Here is a 22,950-nt window from a genome sequence, read left to right as displayed (position 1 = left end):
CATCCTTCACATACATGAGGAGTAAACATCTTTACACTATGTCTCCATCTGAACAGGTGCTACACCTTGCTCATGGATGACCTGCAGGCTAGTGGAGGGAAGGAGGGCCTCACACCTCCTTTGGCAGAGATGTATCTCCACCCCACTAGCCAGTAATTAGTTTGATTGGCATTCATCTTCTCCATTGGCAGTGGCTATGGAGAGTACTATTTATGAAAGAGATTGTTGTTAGTCATTTGAGCTACTCTGACAGCATCTTCTAAATTTTAGACCTCAACCACTAAGAGTGGCAAGTGAGTTCTGCATGCAAAGTCACTGTCTGCATATTCCACTCAAGGCTTCACACCATCCAAATTTCATTATCATTCATTGTTGCTATATCTAAATTCTGGGACTTCCTTTTCAATACCCCAGCAAGGATGACTTCAGGTAAAAGAACAGCAGCACTTTTAAATATGTCTCACTACCATCTTCTCAAGGTCTCCACATGCGCAATAAATACCCATCTGTAGATACCTTGAGAAAATGGTGGTGAGGTACCTTTGCTGCAATACCCTCACACCAAAATTTCAATAAATAAACAAATAATAAATGTCATATAAATAGACCTAAGAATTTAGGGTAATTTATAGGAGGACACGTGAGTTTAAATTTATGTCTGGTCAAGTGATTGCAGTATAGAAGTCTGGAAATGGCCCAAGGAGAGCACAGGTGGGTGGTTAGCTTGACAGAGAAATGTTGTCATCTTTCCAATGAAAACTGATAACTGGGCAGGGAACAATACTTTAGCTTTAGTCATTTTCAGAATTAAATATTGGTACCTCAAAACATCTGAGCCAGCGACCTGGGTTCAATACCATCATTGTCTGTAAGAATGCAAACATGAGGAAATCTGCAGATGCGGGAATTTCAAGCAACACACACAAAAAATGCCGGTGAACGCAGCAGGCCAGTCAGAATCTATAGGAAGAGGAACAATCGATGTTTCAGGCTGAGACCCTTCATCAGGACTGACTGAAAGGAGAGATAGTAAGAGACTTGAAAGTGCAAGGGGGATGGGGAGGGGGAGGGGAAGACCATCCCTCCCCCTCCTGTCTTCTCCTATCATTTTGGATCTCCCCCTCCCCCTCCCCCTTTCAAAACTCTTACTATCTCTTCCTTCAGTTATTCCTTGACGAAGGGTCTCGGCCCGACACGTCGACTGTACCTCTTCCTATAGATGCTGCGTGGCCTGCTGCGTTTACCAGCATTTATTGTCTGTAAGAAGTTAGTCATTTTATTTTGTGGAACAGGCCCTTCTAGCCCAATGAGCCACACCACCCAACAACCCACCTATTTAATCCTGGCCTAATCACAGGACAATTTTCAATGGCCAACCAACACATCTTGGAACTGTGAGAGGAAACTGGAGCACCTGGAAGAAATCCACGTGGCTCAGAGGAAGGATGTAGGAACTCCTTACACAACACTGGAATAGAACTCCGAACTGTAATTCCATCATACTGACCATTGTGCTATGTGGCAGTGTTTTGTCACATTCTCCCTGTAACAGCGTGTGTTTGCTCCTGATGCTGCAGATTTCTTCTGTGCTCCAGAGAAGTACTGAATGGCTTAGTAGGTTAATTGGTTATATTGCGTCAGAATGGCCTGATACTGTGCTGTATCTCTAAATAAATAAATAAGTATCATGAGGGATTCAGGAGGCCTGGAAAAGTCAAAATCAGGGAATATTGACACCTGCACAAGAATGTTGGGCAGGTGAGGCTCATTAGCCTTGGATGGCAGCCCGCCTACGAGATGGAAAACTCTGATTTTACACCTCCGCTGCCTCGTGGCCATACCCATCCATGGGAAAGGCTTCGGGAGTAAACCCCGAGGAAGAAATCAGGAGCCGGGGACCCTAAGGCAGTTTGATGTTGTTTACAACTTCACTCTGGCAGCCTCTGCAATGACACTGGTGCCAAGGTGTATCAGCACTTGCCCTTCCCTTGGACTACATCAGTGACGTGGAGAGGGGGGACCCACTGCATGGGCAACAGCCAGTTCTTCAAATATTCCCACCCAGGCTAATGCCCTGGAAAGGACACAGTCCACTAGAGGCGCAAACCCATGATCCCCTGGGATCGACAGCTGCCTACTACACAAGAATGGACAGTTTATTGAAATGATGTGTTTTGAAAAGTAGGAAAGGAGTGAAGGCGCATAGGCTGTCAGATGGGGGAACAAAAATGGTGAGGTGAGGTGTCCCTTCAAATGTCATGTCATCATCTTTCACTAGTGGCAGACAGCTAATAGAAGTTGTGATTTTGCTTTAAGCCTGAGAAAGAAAAATATTTCATGCTACCATCGATAAATTAGCATAATCATGGCATTGTTAGCCATACAAGAATGTGTGGACAGGGTCTCCACCTTCAAGTAGACCAGCACAATGTAATAGCAGTCAGATTTTCTTTTTGATGTGGGGAGTTATGAGGGTGTGGTCATTAAAAATTACTTGCTTCTTGTGAGATTCCTGTCTCTAGTAAGGATGTGCCTTGTGTTATCATATTGTCCTTTCAGAATTTTTTTGTGGTTAGGCTGCTTTTCTATGCTTTCATTAAGGAAGATTTAAAAATTAGAATCAGGTTTAATATTACTGGCTCACTTAGTGAGATTTGTTGTTTTGCAGCAGCAAAACATTGTGCAAAAGTCTTACGCACATATATATACCTAGTCTGCCTAAGACTTTTACACAGTACTGTGTTTGTCAATGTGGAGTAGACAGTGAGTTTGTAAACTGGCAGGAGTAAAGGATGTTGGGAATGGCAAGGATGGAGTACTGCGGGAGGGTTCTGGAACAGGTGGCAGAGAAGGAGTGCCAAGGGCAGCTGGGGGGCAGGGGGAGTGGCGTTGGTGCAGACACACCCAGACCTGAAATACCAGGCAAGCTAATTTCATTCCAAGTAATTGGTTTCTGATCATTACAACATGTCTCTCTAGTGCTTCATACTCCCTCTTCTCTCACTTCCCCTTTTCCCAACCATGATTCCCCTCTCCCGGCCTCCTTCCCACTCTCAGTCCACAATAGAGACCCAGATCAGAATCAGGTTTATCATCACTCACATATGTCATGAAATTTGATTTTTTTTATGTTAGTTGTACAGTGCAATACATAAAATTACTACGGTAAGGTGCAGAATTCTTAGGCACCCTAGTTATACATATGTGCCTAAGAACTTTGCATGGTACTGTACAAAATAATACAAACCATCAATTACAGTAAGAAGTATATATAAAAAAGAAAATTAAATTAAATATTTAATTCCAGGAGAAGGCTCAGGAGCTTGAAGACTCGTACGGCCAGATTTGGGAACAGCTTCTTTCCAACTGTGATAAGACTGCTGAACGGATCCTGACCCGGATCTGGGCCATACCCTCGAAATATCCAGACCTGCATCTCGGTTTTTTTGCACTACCTTACTTCCCATTTTTCTATTTTCTACTTATGATTTATAATTTAAATTTTTAATATTTACTAATTTTACTATTTTTAATATTTAATATTTGTAATCTAGGGAGTGGGAAGCACAGAATCAAATACCGCTGTGATGATTGTACGTTCTAGTATCAATTGTTTGGTGACAATGAAGTATAAAGTATATCATGCAAAAAGAGAGGGGGGAGGAAATACTGAGGTAGTGTTCATGGACTCACTGTCCATTCAGAAGTCTGTTGGCAGAGGGATAGAAGCTGTTCCTGAAATGTTGAGTGTGTGTCTTCATGTTCTTGTACCACCTTCTTGATGGCAGTATAGGGAAGAGGGCATATCCTGAGTGATGGGGTTCTTAATGATGGATACTGCCTTTTGAAGATGTCCTAAATGCTGGGGAGGCTTGTGCCCATGACGGTTTTTTCAATTCTATACAGTGGCCCCTCCATACCAGACGGTGATACAACCAGTTAGAATGGCGTAGTAGAGAAAGGTACAGAAAAAACGATGCAATTAGGTCATTTTGATGCCCATTTTAGAAGGATTTAATTTGGAAGCATTAAAACAGAGATCAAAGCCAGGAAGTTATGTTGAACCTTTACAAAGCAGTGGTTCTCCACTGGAATAAAAACAGAAATAGGTCTTCAACAGGCAATGTTTCCAGCTGATGCAAATGTCTCTGCAAGCCATGATGGCCTTCCTCACTGTCAACTATACCCCCATCTTAGAGTCTTCTGCAGATTTGCTGCTCCAGTGACCACACTATCATCCAGATCATTGATATAAATGACAAACAACAAAGCATCCAGCACTGATCTGTGTGGCACAGCACAAGTCACAGGCCTGTAGTCAGAGAGGCAACCCTTTACTACCACTCCTGGCTTCTCCCACAAAACCAATCCCTAAACTCTGTATTTTGATGTTTTATATTCTGTGTTTTTCTCACTCCTTTTTGCCATTTGTGCGATTTGTTATTTTTGCACATTGGGGATTTCATGTTTTTCTTTGAATGGGTTCCTTGAATTTCTTTAGAAAAACATAGAAACATAGAAAACCTACAGCATAATACAGGCCCCTCGGCCCACAATGTTGTGCTGAAAATGTACTTACTTTAGAAATTACCTAGGGTTACCCATAGCCCTCTATTTTTCCTGTATCTCTGAAAAAAAAGACCAACCACGATTTTGAAAACATTGGAATGACAATATTGCAATCTAGATTTTCTGACCTCATTGATTATAATGGTGCAGACAAAATGTCAGGTTCAGTTGTGACTTGCAATAGAAATAGACTTAACAGATGCTGAGCAGAATCTGTCAGGACAGTCAGTTCAGTAATTGACAGTTTATATTGCATACCTTAATACTACGGTGCTCCCCAGAAGGAAAGTAAGTGCAAATTGTGTGACCCTACACTCTCAGCGGGGTTATACACTCATGAGAAAATACGCAGATGCTGGAAATCCAAAGCAAAACACATCTGCCTAACGATGCTGAGGATGTTCTACGAGTCTGTGGTGGCCAGTGTGATTTTGTTTACTGTTGTGTGCTGGGGCAGCAGGCTGGGGGTAGCAGACACCAACAGAATCAACAAACACATTCGTAAGGCCAGTGATGTTGTGGGGATGGAACTGGACTCTCTCACGGTGGTGTCTGAAAAGAGGATGCTGTCTAAGTTGAATGCCATCTTGGACAATGTCTCCCATCCACTACATAATGTACTGGGTGGGCACAGGAGTACATTCAGCCAGAGACTCATTCCACCGAGATGCAACACAGAGCATCATAGGAGGTCATTCCTGCCTGTGGCTATCAAACTTTACAACTCCTCCCTTGGAGGGTCAGATACCCTGAGCCAATAGGCTGGTCCTGGACTTATTTCCTGGCATAATTTACATATTACTATTTAACTATTTATGGTTTTATTACTATTTAATTATTTACAGTGCAACTTTAATGAAAACCAATTTCCCCCAGGATCAATAAAGTATGACTATGACAAAATGCTGGCGGAACTCAGAGGACCAGGCAACATCTATGAAAAAGAGTACACAGTCAATGTTTTGGGCCAAGACCCAAACATTAGGAGGAACTCAGAGGACCAGGCAACATCTATGAAAAAGAGTACACAGTCAATGTTTTGGGCCAAGACCCAAACATTAGGAGGGTCTCTATGGACCCTTCATTAGGAGGGTCCATAGATGCTGCTTGGCCTGCTGAGTTCTCCAGTATTTTATGTGTGTTGCTTTGATTTATACACTCAATGGCTCTACACCTGCTCACTCATGCAAATATCTAATCAGCCAATTATATGGCAGCAACTCAATACACAAAATCATGCAGACATGGTTAAGAGGTTCATTTGTTCAGACCCAGCATCAGAATGGGGAAATATGTGATCCAGGTGATCTGCATTCACCAGCAACTTTGATGTGTGTTGCTTGAATTTCCAGCATCTGCAGAATTCCTCGTGTTTGCGTTTTTAAATATGTGATCCAAGTGACTTTGACCGTGCTGCCCTCTAGTGATTACTCAATGGAAGAACAAGCTGGACAGGATAATCTGCAGCCATGCCACTCAGGGGCTTGGGCTATATATTTTTTTTCCTTTGTGACTGTATGATTTTCTGAAATCATAACTATATATGCTATTTGTGCTATGTGCCGTTGGTAATGTGTTTTGCACCTTGGCCCCAGAGGAATATCGTTTTGATTAGTTATTCACGTTTGGTTCAATGATAATTAAACCAGAAGTTGAACTTGAACTTGAGATTTGGCTAATTGTCTGGTAAACTTAAGTGTGTTGCTAACTTTGAGCCTTGGATTTTAATGTGATGCGTAATTTCTGCTTACCTTTGCAAGGATCTTATCCATAGCCTAAAGTTTGGAAAGGTGATAATGTGATGTTCAGTGTTTATCTCAGAGTGCTGGAAGAAAGTAGGGAAGAGATTTGTAAAGCAATAACTATTATATTAATATGAACATTAGTTATGTGATTCCCACACACTGACAACATAATAAAACAATTTTACAAGTTAGCTACAACCTATATTATGTGCAGATTTCCATCATTGTTTCACAAGCTATATTGTTGTAATCAGAGTGAGAATACAACCAAGCATGTTTTAAACTAACACTTTTATAAAGATGACATATCAGTGATTATACCCACACATTTGTTTGAGCAACTTAACCTGAAAAAAGACATCCCGCCTACAGAGAGTCATTATTGGTATTCATTCTGTGCCACTACTATCTATGAACACTTCCTTTTTCATGATGCTAAAGAAACAGAAAATTACAAAACCACTGTGCCTCAGAGGGGTCGATACACAGAAAAGGTGGGAGATACTCAACTCTTTAGTCCTGATGAAGGGACTCTGTCTGAAAAGTCGACTTCCCTTCGTGGGTGCTGCCTGACCCATTGAGATCCTCCAGCATTTTGTGTGTGTTGATCCGGATCCCAATCATCTGCAGGACATCTTGTGTCTCTCTATAGCCATTTGACCTATGGAGTCCTTTAATTAACAGAGAACAGTACAGCACTGGACTTGTCACCTTCTCTGTATCAATTTGCTAATACAAGAGGGCATACACGATGGGCCCCTCCTATGTATCAGCCATTTCCCTCCATTGCTTTCACATTATTGTGTCCATCTCAAAGCCTTTTAAATTCCATCAAATTGGCTGCTTTGAGAATGACCAGAACAGCAAGCAATACATTCTTCTTCTTCTTCTTCTTCTTCTGGCTGTTTAGACGCATCTCGGTGTATTACAGCCTCCGCAGGATGTATAATTAATGATAGAACTTCAAGGAACTCAAATTCTCGAATACGATCTAGTCTCAAGTATAAACTGAACAACAGACTCTTCAATCAGTTGTCGATTCTCTTGATGGCCAAATAAAGATTTAATAGAAAACCAAAATAAATTTAAGCCAGATAGCCTCTTGAACGACATGCTTCTTTCAATTTTGTGTCGATTACAGCTCAGCAAAACATGCTGGACTGTCTCTGGACAACCACAGTCACATAATCCAGTAGGATGTTTTCCTATTATCTTTAAATAATCGTTTAGCCCACAATGCCCCAACCTAAGTCTTGTAAATTTCACCATATCTCTATGACTTAAAAGGCAACAGTCTGAGACCTTTTTAACTAGTGGGTGACTAGAAAAATAATGCCTGCCCCTTAATTCATTTTTCCAATCCTCCTGCCACTTCTTCTCTATACCTTTTTTAATCCTACTTCTCAATTCTGCTCTGCCTAGGGGAACTCTAATGTCCACTTGCCTGCTCTGTAAGAAAGACTTTGCAATGCCATCCACAATTTCATTTCCCTCCACCCCAGCATGCCCAGGTATCCATGAAAATCTAACTGCACAACCCATCTTCCCTACTCCAGTCAACACTAAGAGAATCTCAATAGCTATGTCAGGATGAGCTTTTGATTTACTCCCTTTTATAGACTCTGAGGCAGCAGCAGAATCCGAACAGATGATAACCCTACGTGGTCGAGAGTCTTCTATCCACTATAAGACCCAAAGAATTGCTAATAATTCTGTTGCAAAGACAGAAACACCATCTGAAACCCGGTGATCAATCTTAACTCCAAGTTGAGACACATACATCCCAAATCCTGCCCTACTGCTCTCTGGGTCCACTGAGACATCAGTAAAAATCTTCAGATAAGATCCTCATTTATTATTTAAATATTCATTTGTGATCAATGCTGATGAAATTGCACTGCTTCCTTTAAGCTGAAAAAGGAGGAATAGGTCTACTTCTGCTTCTGGAAAAAGCCAAAAGAGGATGGGTGGGAAGCAAATTTGGTCAACTTCCTCAGTCAGTTTCAATTTCACAGCCCAGTTATCAACCAAATCTAAAAATGGGTATCTTTTAATTTTACTTTGGCGCTCCAACTTCCCCTGCAAAAGACACTTTGATGGACAGCTGTGATTGAATCTGTTTAGTTTTACCCAACACTGCAGGCCCAACTGAATTTGTCTTAAATGCAAAGGCAGTTCTCTCATCTCCACACATAATGCCGGGACTGATGTTGTTCTAAAAGCTCCACAACAGAGTCTAAGTGCTTTGGACTGCACAGTGTCTAGTTTTCCAAGCACTGCCGTATCAGCGGAACCATAAGCAATACAACCATAATCTATAACTGATCTAATCATAGCTAGATATATAAGTACATAGTTTCCCTCCCTGCTCCCCAGTCACATCCAACAATACTTCTCTATATCTATATGAACCCTCCAAGTAAGTCTTTCATCAAACCAGACACCTAAAAACTTGAATATCTTGACTTTTTCTAATGGAGAGTCATATAGACACAATTCACAATCAGGAATCTCTCTTCTAAAGCCAAAAATCATGTATTTGGACTTAGAAGCAGAAATCCTGAAACCGCATTTATTAGCCGAGTTTTCAACTGATCTTAAAGCCTTTTGTACCTGCTTTAATATATACTTGATGTTTCTTCCTCTTTTCCAGATTGCACCATCGTCTGCAAACAACGATTTGCCAAATCCTGCCCCTACCTGATCAAAGATATCATTTATCATGACATTAAAAAGAACAGTCTGAATTGATGCACAAAGGCAATGTGCATTCTAACAGTGAGTGATTGTTTTAGTCACGTTTCTTGAGGTCACAGGACCCTGTTGACTTTGGTAATGTGGAATACTGCAAGTCCAGTTGACTGGTTTACTGGTGAATGGTGGGGCTGGATGGCATTGGTGCTCCAGTGTTGACTTGGCTGAATACAAAGCCATATTGTGTTTGACTGTGGACTGCTGCAACACTAATGGACTCAGGTACTTGGACTATATATATTTTTTGAGTGACTGTATTTTACTGCTGAACTGTATGTGCCTTGTGCTGCTTGTGACTGTTGGTACTCTGTTTTATACCTTGGCCCCAGACTACACCTAAGTGCAGTCTAACTAAGGTTTTATATAACTGCAGTATGACTTCCTTCCTCTTATCCTCAAAACACTTACCAATGAAGGCAAGGATTGCATATGACTTCTTTACCACCACCTCCACTGCGGTGCCATATTCAGTGAAGCCCAACATCGCTCTGTACCATAGTGTTACTATGGGATAGATAGATAGATAGATAGATAGATATACTTTATTGATCCCGAGGGAAATTGGGTTTTGTTACAGCTGCACCAACCAAGAATAGAGCGTAAATATAGCAATACAAAAACCACAAACAATCAAACAACAAAATGCAAACTATGCCAGATGGAAAAAAGTCTAGGACCAGTCTATTGGCTCAGGGTGTCTGACCCTCCATGGGAGGAGCTGCAAGTTCGATGGCCACAGGCAGGAATGAATCTCAGTGGAATGTGGCCGAAGTCCAACAGTAAAAAGTTCAATATCCGGTCTACAAACACGTTCCTCGATCATAATATGACCCAGATTGTACCAGAACAGTAAGCACCCAACTCCTTTATGCTTACCACTCTCAGTGCACTTCCAGTCAGCCCAAACGGTCTGGAAGCCATCCATGGAGAAGTTTTGAACGGGTATGTCCTCGTGCAGCCCAATTCCAATGAAACACATAACACTGCACTCCCGAAATGTTCTCTGACGCCTGGCTAGCACTGTGTGGTAAACCATGTATATATGTTGTAACTGGGTTAACTGTCTGGACACGCCCCTCTGCTGACTGCCCCTGTGGCTCCTTCCACTGAACCCTGTATAAAGGTTTTTGCCTTGCCCCTCCCCCTCAGTCCGGGGGCAGACACTCACCGTGGAGGTCGTATTGTACAGCGAATAAAAGCCTTTCAGTATTTTACCAAACCTCAGTCTTTTGGAGTTATTGAAGGTGCTTCACACTGTGAACTCGTCCATTTTATTACCCACCGAACTCCTCTTCCCCATAAGTCTCTGTTGTCTCGACCCGGTCCTCTTTCCTCGCCATTAAATGGATCTACCATTAAATAGGTAGTTCCTCTTTTCAAATAACCTCTCAATACGTCAAACTTGCCCAGATTGAACTCCAACCACAGTTCTATTTTCACACCTTTCTATATCACTTGTGAGTCACCAAATTCCACTGTCTTAATAAAAAATATGATCCTTATTTCCCTTAACACCTGCTGAACATTGAAAGGCCTAGATAGAATAGACGTGGTAAGGATGTTTCCGAAAGTGAGAGAATCTAGCGCAGCTTGGTATAGAAGGACATCCTTTTAGAACAGAGATGAGGATTAATTTCTTTAGCCAGAGGGTGGTGAATCTGTGGAATTCATTGCCACAGACAGCTGTGGAAGCAAATTCAGTAGGTATACTTAAAGCAGAGGTTCATAGTTCCTTGATTAAAATGGGTATCAAAGATTGTAGGGAGAAGGCAGAAGGGTAGGTTTGAGAGCAAAGTCCCTTCTGAATTTTGTTTACAGCTGCTCAGACCAAACATTGCATTGAGCAGGAAATGCTTATACAGCCTGAAAACTGTGCAACACTTTAAACGTTTTTTTTTGTAATGTGGATACTATGAATATTTAGAATGAAAATTGAAAAATCGCGTGCTTTTGATTTCATTCATTAATTAAAATGGTGTAGTGAAGTACAGTGCAACAAAGAAAATCTTTCATATTTCATAAACTTTTTTTTAGCTGCGTCAATTCCAGCTGCGTAGCAACAAAGGCTTTTTGTGTGGGAGCATTTCAGTTTCCACGTGGCTGCACACCTGAGCAGCTTAGAGGGAACACTGGTTGAGAGGGGAAAATAAATCAGTCAGAATCAAACAGTGGAGCAGACTCAATGGGCTGAATGATCAAATTCTACTCATATATCTTGTAGTCTCATGGTTTTAGTTACATACTCCGTTTATTTAGTCACTTTAATATGGCAAAGCTCACCTAAGGTGCATCACATGAGCAATACCAAACAGAAAATGGTGCCAAGCCATATAGAGAGATATAAAGGTAGACGATAAAAGATTCATCAGAGAGAGATTGATTTTTCAGGACTGATTCAAAGGCAGAAATACAGCAAGAGAAAGTTTGCAGTTGGGAGAAATTCCAAAGTTTAGTGCCTTGAAAACTTAAGAACAGCTTAAATTCAGAGATAAGGAAGGAGCCAGAATAGGAGAAGCATAGATATCTCAGGGGATGGAGGGATTATAGAAATAGGGGAAAGCAACACCATGGAAAGAATTGTAAGCAAGGATGAGTATTTTAAAACCCAGATGAATGTATGTGAGAGCAACTTTTAAATTAAATAAAGTAGGTTTTCAGTCATTATTGAAATTATCTTTGACCATATTTGTGAGGAAATTGACTGTTGTGTTCACTATAGAGTTTCAAGTTTTAAGTTCAATTTTAATTGTCATTCAAACATACATGAATACAGTCAAATGAAACTGTGTTACTCTGGGGCCAAGGTGTAAAACACAGTCCCAACAGGCGCAAACAGCACAAGGCACATACAGTTCAGCAGTAAAATACAGTCACTCAAAAAATATATATAGTCCAAGTACTTGAGTCCATTAGTGTTGCAGCAGTCCACAGTCAAACACAATATGGCTTTGTATTCTGCCAAGTCAACACTGGAGCACCAATGCCATTCAGCCCCACCATTCACCAGTAAACCAGTGAACTGGACTTGCAGTATTCCACGTTACCAAAGTCAATAGGGTCCTGTGATCTCAAGAAACGTGACTAAGACAATCACTCATTGTTAGAATGCACACTGCCTTTGTGCATCAATTCAGACGTCCCTCTGTTGCAGGAAGCAACACCAAGTCCAGCTTCTTCAGTTTCTCCACTAATAAGTAACTTGCTGATGGGATAGACCAGCAGTGCTTCAAGTTCTTAAAATCCAGCAGGGTCTTGCGATTGTAAGAGAATGTTTTTTTTTTAAAAAGACAATAACACCTTTGGTTGGCTCTGTAGAAGCTGCTGAGTCTGAGAGTAGTGTCAAATAATAAAGAAATGGACTGCTGTTCATTCTGACCTAATTTTGTCTATTTACATCAGACTCACTTGTCAGCATTAGGACCATATCCTCCTATAACTACATCTCTATCTTAATGCTTGATAATCACGTTAAATGTACCTGATTCATCCAGCAGCACATTCAGATATCAACTACCCACTACTTAGGGTTAAAGATCATTCTCAGATCCTCTTTAAAACACCTTCCTCACACCTTAGACCTAAGCTTTCGAGTTAAAAATGATTTTGTCTATCTACCTTATCTATTTCTCTCATAATCCAATATACTTCTGTCAATCTCTTTGGTTTCATGGAAAACAAGTCCAGATTATCTAATTTCTCTCTCTAACCAAAGTCCTTCAATCCAAGCAGTATCCTCAAGAATCTCCACTGCATACCCTCCAGCACAATTTCATCCTTCCTATCTATTGTTCGTTATGTGCCGTGTCATCTGACGTGGGTGATCATGATCTTTCGGTGGCATTGGCAAATTTTTCTACAGAAGTGGTCTGCCATTACCTTCTGAGCAGTGTCTTACAAGACAGGTGACCCCAGCCATTAACAATACAATTCAGAGGTTGTCTGCTTGGCGTCGGTGGTCGCATAACCTGGAGTTGTGATGTGCACCAGCTGCTCATACGACCATTCATCACCTGCTCCCGTGGCTTCACGTGACCCTGATCCGGCAGGGGTGGGGGGCTAAACAGGTGCTACACCTGGCGCAAGGGTGACTTGCAGGCTAGTGGAGGGAAGAAGCACCTTACACCTCCTTTGGTAGAGACATATCAGAAACATTACGTACGCAGTGCTTAGTATTATCAATGACTCCACACATCCATCCAGCATCCTCTTTTGCTTTCTACCATCAGGCAGGAGCCTCAGATACATAACAACAAGAGTGGTCCGGATGGGAACACAGGCTGTTAAGCTTCTAAACTCCCTGCCACATCGCATTCGAAGTGTCACTGTTTGATTTACGTGTAAATGATTCACTTGTTTATTCATTATTATTATTATTATTTTTTATTTTATTTAGTATTTTTTGTTCTCTGCCAGATCATGTATTGCATTGAACTGCTGCTGCTAAATTAACAAATTTCACGTCACATGCCGGTGATAATAAACCTGATTCTGATTGATCAGTTCTGTACCTTACAAAATTTAATTTGTTCACCTTATTTATGCGTAATTCATCTGTAGATTTTATCCTTACTTTCATAAGTTATATGTGTGTTGTGTGTACTACCGTGCTTTATACTCTGGTCTAGAGAAATGTTGTCTTGTTTGACAGCATACATACATATAGTTAAATGACAATAAACTTGACTTGATTTGACTTGACGCGTCTCCACCTCATCACCCATCCATTCTATAATGCTTCTTTAAAAGAAACAGAAGGAGAAGCTGATCAGTCAGGTTATTGTGCCTGATTCATCATTGAAAATAAACAATAAGACCATAAGATACAGGAGCATGCAAAATCATAGTTTTTTTTACTTGTTAAGGATCTGACCTGAACACTGGGTCAAAGGGCCTCTGCTGGTAGCTCTGGATCACGACAGTCTTTAATTTCTATTTTCTTTCACCTGGCCATGTGGGTTCTGGCCCAGCCCCTTTCCTTTTTGGACTTCTTCCAATTACCTGCTTGTCTCCTCATTTGCACCCACCTGTGTCTAATTTTCACTCATCACCCTGTCCATTTAAACCCTACCTTGACTAGTATTCTCTGCCAGTTCATCCCAGTTTTGACCTGTGTTGTTCTAGCCTGTCATTGTGATTTCTGCCAACCGATATTGCCTGATTCTGTGTTTTGGATTTTGCCTGTTCCTGGACCTGATTTTTGCCTATGTGCTCTGGATTGTCTGCCCTTGCCGGAATGCCTTTCCTGGTAAGACCTTGGCCTGCCATTTTTTGATTTGTGCCTGCCTTCTGTTTTTGAAAGACTGTTGCCTTTGTGCTCCCTAATAAATCCTGGTGGAAAAACTATTCATTGGTCTGCACTTGAGTTGCACCGAAACCCGACATTACTCCAGCACCATTGTCTTGCATGAGTCCCATTTTCCTTGAGTCTTCTTGAATCTAAATATCTATTGATCTCCACTCTCTATCCAAATTCTAAATACATGCTACCCTTGTGGCAAATTTCTTCCCATCTCTGTCTGGAGTGGCCAAACATAAATTTTGAAACTCTGTACCCTGGTTTTAGTCACATCAGCCAAAGGAAACATCACTTCCACATCTACCTGATCAAATCTAATCAAAATCCCTTTTCACTTCCTTTGTTTTATCTTTCTATTTCAATACATCTTTCCTTCATTTGTTCATTCTTTTTAATTTTCCTCTGTTTCTCTTCCATGTATTATCTTCACAACAGATTTATAAGTATTAGTAACTCTGCCGTGGGCAATCTTAAGCTGGGATCTGAAAAGAGGAGCCTGGACGTGGGGCTAGCAATCCCATCCCATAAATACCCAGAGCTACAGGAACACCAACAGAATCTCCAAATACCTTCTTCCTCAGTGAGGAATGATATCCACTTAGATGGGTTACACACGGGGGAAAATGTGAAAGAATGGCCCAGGACAGGGGACTCTGGTCAGCTGCTGCTGGCAGCCTATGTCCCGGTAAAGGCTGATTTATACTTGTGCATCAAATATATGCCATAGGTACAGTGTAGCTACGAACCGTAGGCAGTACCTACGCCGATCCCTATGCCGTAGCCTAAAGTGCATCTCTCCCAAAATGTAACTCTGCATTGCGGTGACGCAGACTGAACAACTGTGATTGGTCCACTTGGTAGCATTGCATTTCCTCCTACGCTGCAATAGCTTCCCATTGGGCAACTGAAGGGCAAGGAAGAAGCTCTGGCTGCAATGCTTTCCATAAAGCTTTACAGACCTCTGAAATTATGGAGGACCCTGTGCTTGATGCCAATTTGTAGCCAGCTGCTACAGCCTGTTGACTTCCACCTGAAGCTAAAACTCGAATGGTGATTGCCAGTCTCTGAGTATACTGTGCGTACACTGATGCGACATAAATGGTTGGAGACAATGAACCAAATTGTCAAATCTACCTGCCGACATCCAAAAGTATTTGAAATGCATTTCCTCGTCCATGTCTCTCAGTGGCCGGACAAGCACAGAAAATTCACCCTCCTTCAGTTTCCGTCGCCATTGTTTGAAGTTTGAGTTTCTTCGTGTTGCGTTTCAACACAAAGAAACTCAACACAGTAGCATAGAAACCCCACCGCCAACTAGCGTTTTGGCGAATTGCAGAGCAACCCAGACACACTAACGCATAAGTATAAATGCTCACAATGGCGTAGCCCACTTGCGTAGGCTACGGCGTAAGCTAGTACGCACAAGTAGAAATCAGCCTTGAGGGTGATGACATAAATATAAAGTATAGCTAGGGTTCCTAGGACTTTTGCCAGCGCTGTATTTGACAACATGGAATGGAGAATGGGTTTGTACATCTGGCGGGAGCAAAAGATGTTCTGAATGGTGAGGGTGGAGCACTGCGGGAGGGGTGTGGAACAGGTTACAGAGGAAGAGTGCCGGGGTAGAGGGGTGGCACGGGTGCAGACACACCCAGCCCTGAGATGCCAGGCAAGGTCATCTAATTCCAAACAATTGGTTTATTGGACATTGCAGAGTGTCCCTCTGATGCTTCCCACTCCTTCCCCTCTCTTCCCCTTTTCCCAACAATCATTCCCCTTTCTCTGTCCCCTTCCCATTCTCAGTCCACAATAAAGACCCGTATCAGAATCAGGTTTACCATCACTCACATATGTCATGAAATTTGTGTTTTTTTTTTTTTTTTTTTGTGGCAGCAGTACAATGCAATACATAAAATCAGTGAGACCCAACCACTGGGCTGCAGACCAGTATCAGGCCGCAAGGAAACGATAGGAGTCAGCTGTACCTTCCTCATTCCCTGTCATGCCCACTGTTGAACTTGGATGCACGCAAGGTCATCAGTCGGTCGTTAACCTACAACTACTTGATGAGTGAAAAACAAACGTCGCTTGAGAGTTTCTTTGGAAGAGATGGTAGGGGACACAAAAGGCCTGACGATGATGATAACGCAGAGACAGCTGAGGCCGAGACTGCAAAAATAAAGAAAGCTTCCTTCAACAGAAAATAGGATGAGTCGTACATAAAATATGGCTTTATTGCGACCGGTGACTCGCACGCTCCAAGCCCCCTGTGTTATATGTGGAGATGAGCTGTCTCATGAGGCAATGAAGCCCTCAAAACTGATTCGGCACTTTGACTCCAAGCAGCCTGCACTTAAAGACAAATCCGTTGAGTTTTCTGAGCAGAAAAAAATTGTGGGCAAGCAGAACAGAAGCAAGTGCTGAGAGCCACAACCTCCACAAATGCTGCTGCTCTGAGAGCATCATACTTAGTGGCTAGCCATATTGCTAAGGCTAAGAAGCCTTTCACGGTTGGTGAAGAATTTATTCTGCCTGCTGCCAAGGACATGTGCCGTGAACTGTTTGGAGAAGCTGCAGCTAACAAGATGGCACAGGTTTCTCTTTCAGCTACCACAGTTTCAAGGAGAATCGATGACATCGAAGCACAGCTGTTGGAATGGCTTAACGAGTGTGGTTTCACTACCCAAGTCAAAGAGGTTGCTCCTGAATGCCAGTCTACACTGTGTCACACGCAGGGAAATGCCGGCTAGCCGAAAAATGTCACTTGATCTTAAAAGCATATTGAGTGACATTGTTGAAGTTATCAATCACATGAATGCAAAAGCCTTTAACTCACATCTGTTCGAGCAGCTTTGCGAGGAAATGGATGCAGAGCATAAACACCTTCTCTTACACAGTGAGGACAGGTGGCTATCAAGGGTGAGAGCCCTGGCCAGGGTTTTTGAGATAAGAGAGCAGCTACAGAGATTTCTTTCAAGAAAAAAGTCATCACTGGCAGCACACTTCAGTGATGAGGAGTGGATAGCAAAACTCATCTGTGTGACATCTTCAACCTGCTCAATGAACTCAATTTATCACTTCAGGGGAGAATGACAACTGTCTTCAGGTTGACAGATAAAGTGTCTGCTTTCACAGCTAAACTGGAACTGTGGGGATGGTGAGTGGACAGGGGCATATTTAACATGTTCCCAACATTAGCTGGGAATTTGGGAGAGACTGAGGCTCACAGTTGTCGACAGAATTTGAGCGTTACTTCCCAAACACAAATGACCCAAGTCGTGCAAAGGAATGGGTCCGTGACCCATTTGTGAATGTCCCTGATAAATCATCCATGTCAGTGCGGGAAGAAGATCAACTCCTCGAGCTTGACGGTGGGCTGAAAAGTATGTTTGATGTAACATCTCTGCTGGCATTCTTGATCAAAGTCAAGGCTGAATATCCTGAGATAGCCACGAAAGCACTGAAAATGTTGCTTCCATTTCCAACATCATATCTCTGTGAAGTGGAATTTTCTGCAATGAGTGCAACAAAAACTAAATTGCAGAATGGACTGGACATAAGGAACCCCCTTATGACTTATAATTGACTTATCATTACATTCATGCGAGGAAAATATGTGCTGTGTGTTTAATATTAAATTCGTCAGATAAACCCTTTTAGAAATGAAATTGAGTGTATTAGCTACTGATAAATGACTTATAGTTGACTTATCACCTATATTCAGGTCGTGATTACCCCTCCACCCCCCCACCCCACCCCGGTCGGCCGGTCCACAAGAATATTGCCAATATTAAACCGGTCCACAGTGCAAGCAACGGTGGGGACCCCTGCATAAAATTATTGTAGTACTGTTTAAGAGTCTTAGGCATGCTAGGTGCCCAAGACTTCTGTACAGCACTGTACAAGTTTAAAAGCATCTTTATCATTATCTTATTACAGCTAATATTAGCTAATAATGCAGCCACATGTTATTACAGTTGATAAAATAATGTATCATTTCATTGCAGAGTTAATGATATTTCAGTTCAGTAGTTGAGTACTATTGATCACCAGGAGGGAACAGGGCAGTTTCATTTCTAAAATGGATCCACACAGTTCAAAGATTTAAAGTACATTTATTATTGAAGTATGCATGCAGTATACAACTCAGAGATTTATCTTCCTCACCAACAGTCATAAAACAAAGAAAACCATTGATTTTTTTTTCAAAGAAAAACATCAAAACTCTACCTTTCAAAAAAAAAGACCAAGTCATACTAATTGCAAAAGAAAACAAGTGAAAAGCACAATGTAAAACATTAAACCACAAAGTCATGGGAACCCTCCAAGCTTGTTCAGTCAGCTCAGTTCAGTTCAAATAGTCATAGTCATACTTTATTGTTCCTGGGGGAAATTGGTTTTTGTTACAGTTGCATCATAGATAATAAATAGTAATAAAACCATAAATAGTTAAATAGTAATATGTAAATTATGCCAGGAAATAAGTCCAGGACCAGCCTATTGGCTCAGGGTGTCTGACCCTCCAAGGGAGGAGTTGTAAAGTTTGATGGCCACAGGCAGGAATGACTTCCTATGACGCTCTGTGTTGTGTCTCGGTGGAATGAGTCTCTGGCTGAATGTACTCCTGTGCCCAACGAGTACATTATGTAGTGGATGGGAGACATTGTCCAAGATGGCATGCAACTTGGACAGCATCCTCTTTTCAGACACCACCATCAGAGAGTCCAGTTCCATTCCTACGACATCACTGGCCTTACGAATGAGTTTGTTGATTCTGTTGGTGTCTGTTACTCCTAGCCTCCTGCCCCAGCACACAACAGCAAACATGATAGCACTGGCCACCACCGACTCGTAGAACATCCTCAGCATCGTCCGGCAGATGTTAAAGGACCTCAGTCTCCTCAGGAAATAGAGACGGCTCTGACCCTTCTTGTAAGCAGCCTCAGTGTTCTTTGACCAGTCCAGTTTATTGTCAATTCGTATCCCCAAATATTTGTAATCCTCCACCATGTCCACACTGACCCCCTGGATGGAAACAGGGGTCACCGGTACCTTAGCTCTCCTCAGGTCTACCACCAGCTCCTTAGTCTTTTTCACATTAAGCTGCAGACAATTCTGCTCACTCCATGTGACAAGGTTTCCTACTGTAGCCCTGTACTCAGCCTCATCTCCCTTGCTGATGCATCTAACTATGGCAGAGTCATCAGAAATCTTCTGAAGATGACAAGACTCTGTACAGTAGTTGAAGTCTGAGGTGTAAATGGTGAAGAGAAAGGGAGACAAGACAGTCCCCTGTGGAGCCCCAGTGCTGCCTATCACTCTGTCGGACACACAGCGTTGCAAGCACACGTACTGTGGTCTGCCAGTCAGGTGTTATAGACACCTGTGTTCAATCAAATGTTATCGACACCGGATGCTTTTATAAACCCAGTGGTTGTCTCACAGCTTTAATACAAACAGAGATACAGCTCAGTTGATCAAATTTAATGATACACACTGTTTGACGGAAATAGTGCATATCACTTTCAGCAGTGCATTAAGGAGAAATTACATAACTCATCCCATTTGTGTTGGATTTGAAAGTTATATTGTTAAGATAGTGAAAATAATTTGGAACTAATTGTAATGAACAAAGACAGAGCAGGTGCAGTTTTCTCCTAACTTTCATTCTTTTTAAACCTTAGAATTTCATTCTTGGCATGTGAGGGTCAATGGTAAAGCAACCCATTTCAGAGAACAGTTAAATGCTTACCATATGTGTCACATGCAAACTATTTATTTCCTGAAAGGATGTTAAAGAACCACAATTAGTTTATTTTTCAACAATCTTGTAGGTTCATGGTAATGATTACTGATATTAAGTTTATTTATTTAACTAAATTTAATTATGTGCAATGGCCATAAAAGGGCTTTGAGCTCATCCGTCTAAGTCGCCAGAGCACTAGCCCAGTAAAATAACCATTATTCTACCAGGCACAGTAAAAGCCCTGAAGGACAGTATGTCATAAGGATAATGCAAAGAATGAAACTGGCCTTATTTGTAGTTCATGTCATCAGTGGTACTTAGTTGCAGAACAAAAACATAATTTTCTCAAAATAGGAGGCATAAAACTTCCTTGTAATTATGGCTTAAAGGTAAAACTCAATATCATTTAGAAACTTTCTGTCTTTGGAATTGTAAATCTTTGAAAGCACAGTCCTGTGCAGAAGTCTTAGGTACATATATTGTACATAGCTAGGTTGCCTATGACTTTTGCACAGCGTTGTAGTAATTTTATGTATTGCACTGTACAACTACCACAAAAAAATCAAATTTCATGATGTGTGGGTGAAGATAAATTGGTTCTGATATGGGTTTCTAATGTGGATTGAGAGAGGGAATGGGACAGGCAGAAGAAAAGGGGAACAGGAAGCACCAGAGAGACATTCTGAAGTGGATGTTGTCTACATGGACTTTAGCAAGTCACTTGACAAGGTTCTGCTTGGGAGGTTGGTCAAGAAGGTTTATTTGCTCAGCATTCAATGTAAGACAGTAAATTGGATTAGACATTAGCTTTGTGGGAGAGGCCAAAGAGTGGTCATAGATGGTATCTCTCTGACAGGAGGCCTATGACTAGTGAAGTGCTACAGGGGTCAGTGCTGTGTCTGTTGTTCTTTGTCATCTGTACCAATGATCTGGATGATGATGTGGTTAATTGGATCAGAATATTTGTGGATGACACCAAGATTGGGGATGCAGTAGGCAGCAAGGGAGGCTATCATGGCTTACAGTGGGATGTGAACCAGCTAGAAAAATGGCAGAAGGAATTTAATGCAGACAAGTGTTTGGAATCAAATAGCTTTGCTTGGTGTCTCACGGCTGGGTGTGTCTGCACCCATGGTCAACCCCACCATGATCAACTATTCTCAACTATAAACTGCCTAGCATCTTCTATACAGAGCCTTGTCACCAAGTTTAATAGATTTCTTGTCTTGATCTACTAAACATGGGTGGCTCCCAGGGCTGTGTGCTGAGCTCACTGCTATACACGCTTCTCACATGGACAAACAGCCAAGCAATCATATTATCAATTTTGTCGACGTTGCAACAGTGGTGGGGCTCTTCACCAACAATGATGAGACAGCCTACAGAGAGGAGGTGAAAGAGCTTGAGGCCTGGTGCCTGGCTATTAACCTCTTCTTTAATATCAACAAGACAAAGGAGATGGCTATCAACTTCAGGAGAACTCACACCACTCACACCCCCCTTTATATTAGCAGTTTCAAACTTCTGGGAATCCACATCACACACAAATTGTCATGGTTCCAGTACACACTCTACACAGTCAGAAAACCTCATCAAACACTTCGACTATATGAGGAAGCTGAAAAGAGCTGGACTTTGCACACTCGCCATGTCATTAAACAGATGTGCGGAAGAGAGCAACCTAACAAACTGTATCACTGCATTGTACGGAAAATGCACTGCAGTGGACAGGAGATTTCTACAATGGGTAGACAAAACAGACCAATGCATGAGCAATACAACCTACCCACCATCAAGGACATAAGTACAGAAAGGTAACAGGGGAAAAAAAAAGCTGGCAATATCTTGAAGAATCCCACTCACCCTGCTCAAGGACTGTGTCCCACTCCTCTCAAGGAGGAGGCTACGTAACATCCACATATGGACCTCCAGACTCAAAAACAGTTTCTTTCTCCAAGCAGCAGGGCTGATCAACACTTCCACCCACTAACTCTACCACTACTTTATCATTTCCTGTCAGAATCAGCTTATGTATGGACATTCCTGTGCCTAGGGTCACTTCGTGGACACACAGTCAATCTATGTATATAAGTGTTGCTACTATTTATACTCATTGTGTTTTTTAAAATTATTGTGTTCTTTATCTTATTATGTTCTTTGGTGATGCATTGGCTTGAGAGTAACAATTATTTTGAGTAAACTTTTCTTAGGCTTCCAGCTGGGTACAGGTATTGATTTTAACTGACATTTCAATGACAAGCTCTGCCATCTTCATGGTGGAAACCCACATCAAGGAGCACAGGAGGTGTATCCATTTAAATTACATGGAAAAATCAGCGGGAGCAGAACACTGCATTCACAATGACTATAGGATTGACTTCGATGGCATTAAGCTGTTGTGCCACAGCAATGGCTTTGGGCTGGTGAAGGAAGCCATTGAAATAAAACTAGAGAAAAAGTCTTTTAACAAAGGTGAAGGTCTCGCTGGAATTCGATTGTAATCAAGGTGGGATAGTAGAAAAACCTGATTGGCTGAGAAGATGAGGACTAACCAATCAGGAAGGAAGGACAACAGGAGTACATATACCACTGGAATAGACATCCTGGAGAAAAATAGCAGAGTTTGTCATCAAAATGTCAGTTAAAATCAAAACCTGGGAGCCTGAGAAGAGTTTATTCGTCATATATTGTCATGATAGAGGTGTACAAGATAATAAGAGGAATAGATAGAATGGATAGTCAGTGCCTCTTCCCCAGGGCACAACTGCTCAATACAAGAGGACATGGCTTTAAGGTAAGGGGTGGGAAGTTCAAGGGGGATATTAGAGGAAGGTTTTTTA

General features: G+C 41.8%; 1 long non-coding RNA gene across 1 annotated transcript in view; it reads right to left on the bottom strand.

Moving 5' to 3' along the window:
- The window catches only part of LOC140186783 (uncharacterized), a 102,391-nt gene that overhangs the window by 9,058 nt on the left and 70,383 nt on the right, over nt 1–22,950 (bottom strand). The window contains exon 3 of the long non-coding RNA XR_011882946.1: nt 6,321–6,394. This is a non-coding gene — a long non-coding RNA (uncharacterized lncRNA). The remainder of the gene's footprint in view (nt 1–6,320; nt 6,395–22,950) is intronic.

This window comes from Mobula birostris, chromosome 1, assembly GCF_030028105.1.
Source record: "Mobula birostris isolate sMobBir1 chromosome 1, sMobBir1.hap1, whole genome shotgun sequence".
NCBI classification, from domain to species: domain Eukaryota; kingdom Metazoa; phylum Chordata; class Chondrichthyes; order Myliobatiformes; family Myliobatidae; genus Mobula; species Mobula birostris.
Note: the sequence above shows the minus strand (reverse complement) of the source record. Positions and strands in the feature narration are given on the sequence as shown.